The sequence below is a fragment of the Mandrillus leucophaeus genome, unplaced genomic scaffold (genome assembly GCF_000951045.1).
Source record: "Mandrillus leucophaeus isolate KB7577 unplaced genomic scaffold, Mleu.le_1.0 Scaffold417, whole genome shotgun sequence".
Classification (NCBI taxonomy): domain Eukaryota; kingdom Metazoa; phylum Chordata; class Mammalia; order Primates; family Cercopithecidae; genus Mandrillus; species Mandrillus leucophaeus.
In genome coordinates, this window is record NW_012104443.1 from 840,836 (window position 1) to 844,464 (window position 3,629).

Consider the following 3,629-nt stretch of genomic DNA (forward strand, 5'->3'; position numbering starts at 1 on the left):
AAAAAAAAAAAAAGGTGACTGAAGAGTCTAAATCCTAGGTTGAGTCCTAAAAACAGTCCTGACCCTGTTTTTCCTGAGGAAAAACAATGGTATAAAGGATATTATTGGATTAATTAACAAAATTGGAATACAGACGAAGGATTAGAAAAATGCATCAATTTTAATTTTACTTGTTATAAGACAATATTTTTATTTTTAGGAAACAGGTATTGAAGTATATAGGAGTAAAGGGACATGCTACTACTTTTCAAAAGGTTCAGAAAAAATATGCTGTGCATATGTATACATATACATGCATATCTTATGTGTGTGTATATATATGCATATATACAAACACACAAACACACATATATATTCAGAGAGATAAAGGAGAATGAGTAAGCACAGTTATCTGGTAATGCAGATGGAGCAAATGTCAGCAACAGGTGAATGACAGTACAAAATAGATAGATATGTGAACATTCTAGTATCATTGTTATTCATGCTACTTTTCCGCACATCTGAAATAACTACACAATGAACCTGTGAGGAAATAAAAACTTCTGGCCAGGCATGGTGGCTCACACCTGTAATCCTGGCACTTTGGGAGGCTGAGGTGGGAGGATTGCTTGAGGCCAGGAGTTCAAGACTAGCCTGGGCAACATGGTGAAACCTCATCTCTACAAAAAATATAAAAATTAGCTGGATGTGGTGGTGTGCACCCGTAATTCCTGCTACTCAGGAGGGTGAGGAGGGAAAATCACCTGAACCCAGGAGGTTGAGGCTGCAGTCAGCTATGATCCTGCCACTACATAAATAAATAAATAAACAAATAAATAAATAAAACCTCTAGAATGTCAAAAGCTTCTATGATTTACCACAAAAAAGCATGTGAGGTGATAGATATGTTAATTGGCTTGATTTAATCATTCCACAATGTAAATGTATAGCAAAATAGCACATTGTATCTCATAAATGTATACAATTTTTATTTCCAACCAAAAATAAAATAAAGTAACCCTCCCAAAACAAGCAAAACAAAACAATCGTCAGGTATGGTGAGGGGTGGGGAAAAGCTGAGGAAGGCAGGGGAATTTTTACAGTAACAGAAATCTCTTAATTTAAGTTCCTGATGGCCAAAAAGAAAAAAAAAAGTACTTGGATAACCCACAATTGGAAAGACAATTCCTACTGAAATGAGATTATACCTATACCCAGAGAAGATTCTTTCTTCTTTATATGCTATAAACATTTAGGAGCTGAGACAGTTTGTATTTTAAGGAGACATATGTAAAAATGATTTTAGGTCTTAGTGCTTCTGTTATTTGTACTTCTACACACTAAATATAATAAATGTAATTTGAATGTAACAATAAGAGAATCAACGCTATGGAGAGAACAAACATATGCTTATCTGAAAGTTAGCAGATAAAGAAGTACTGCCAAAATAAACAAGCTGAGAGTGAGAACGGACATTCAAAGTACATTATTGTGTTACTGGAACATCTGGTACTAACACTGTCAAGTTTACATATGTTCTCAAATGCTTATTTATGTAGCAATCAAATGCTAAGCATTCCAGCTGCACTTGTAAACTTTTTATGAACTGAAGTCATATGCACAAGCTCAGCTAAATATACTTCACAGAGGGAGGAGCGTAAGGAAACTAAGAACTCTCACAACTGAAGTCTGATTGCGGTGCAGCCTTCTGGCAGTGTTCTGGACCAGTGTCTGGTGTGAGAACTAAGCTGCTGGCTCCTATAAGATTCATTCCATTCCAGCAGCTAGAATCAGAAATGCCTAACCAATGGGTCAAACATAATTTGGCAGTTACCGTTTTTAGACATAATTTTCTCAGAAAAGAAAATGGTATCAGGAAAAGAAAATAGAGCTAAGGACATGATGAAGTAGGTCACTAAGAAAAAGAATATTTAATATTCAAGTGAAAAAATATTTTCCTCAAGCGATCCTAGAGTTAGCACAAGTGGAATGACTGACTGTGGCAATGCATAAATTAGAAAAGACAGCATAAAAAGAGGAGGCATGTTTGTATGAGAATTATCTCATATCACTCCTAATGAAAATTAGTTGTGTGAAACTTGCCTTCTTAGAGACAGAATTCATAGTAACTGCCTTAAACCCATTTTAAAGAGCAAAAAGGCACAGAGGGAAACAAGCATTTCATGCTGTTTTTCTCCTCTACTAACAAAAGGAAGTGAGATGAACCAATTTTCCTCAAAGTTTGCCAATCATTTTTTTGACGAAACTTCTAGAGTATGAAATGCTGCAAAATGGAACTAATTCATTAAGTTGCTTATTTTCTGAACAGCAGATCTTAAAAGTGATTCCTCTCAGGTTGAGGTTAAAAAGACATATTTTTTGGCGAAAATAAAATACCTTCCACTTTTAACCGACTGGCACATTTCTGAAAGTTACCTTTAGAATTAATCAGATGTTTCAGAGTGATGTGTTGATCTTGAAATGTGAGTATCTATCATCAGTGGGATCCTCCTGTGTGCACTTTTTGGCTGTCACTAGCACTTTTCTTATGCCAGCTCTTGAAATCACAAATTTTGGGCCTAGAAGAAAACTTTTTTTTTTTTTCTTTTTTTTTCCCCCTGTGTCACAGCAGTTTTAGAGCAGTGACTCAAACTTAGGTGAACATTTGAATCACTTGGAAACCCAGAACCCATTCCAGACCTATTAAATCAGAGTGAAACTCATGCATCGGCACCACTTAACGATGGAGCTCAGATTGAGAACACCACGTGGAATGAGAATGGATATCCTTTAGGGACAGCGGGATTCATTTCACAAAAATGGCATTTTCACAAAATAATTGAAGCACTAGGCGTTCCCCATGCTGTCCTCTAACCAGGCTGTGGAAATTTAAGGGTTATAATCACAACAGTTTTAACTCTTCAAACTCTGCCTTTTTGCACATCGTAAAAAGGGCCAATAAGGGGCTGTTCTAGGGTAGGCAGTCCCACCTTGCATGCCCTATGGCTTCTCTCATTTTAGCTGAGGAACAGTGGGGCAAGAAAAGAGGATCTTTTTTCACTTTTGACAGGTTACAAAAAAAGTAGCAATTTTTGCCTACAAAACTACATTGCAATTATGAATGTGAAGAAGGGGTTAGGATGTAGGTGGAAGCTTAAATCATAAACAGGACAGGACATAATAACCTTATGTGAATGCCTTTTAGAGCTACTCAAAACAATATGTCACGTATATGTAAATTTCTGTGTAATAGTACTAGCTGATAGAATAACCTGAAGTTCAGCTTTAAAAGGAATGACTACTACTAATATTACCTTCTGATTACTAATAGTACCTTCTTTAATGCTCACTGTTCTGTTTAGATCATAAACTGGCAGGGTGTGGCGGCTCACACCTGTAATCCCAGCACTTTGGGAGGTCCAGGCGGGTGGATCACCTGAGGTTGGGAGTTTGAGACCAGCCTGACCAACATGGAGAAACCCCGTCTCTACTGAAAAAAAAAAAAAAAAAAAAAAAAAAAAAAATTATCCAGGCGAGGTGGCACATGCCTGTAATCCCAGCTACTCCAGAGGCTGAGGCAGGAGAATCGCTTGAACCCAGGAGGTAGAGGTTGCAGTGAGCCGAGATTGTGCCATTGCACTCCAGCCTGG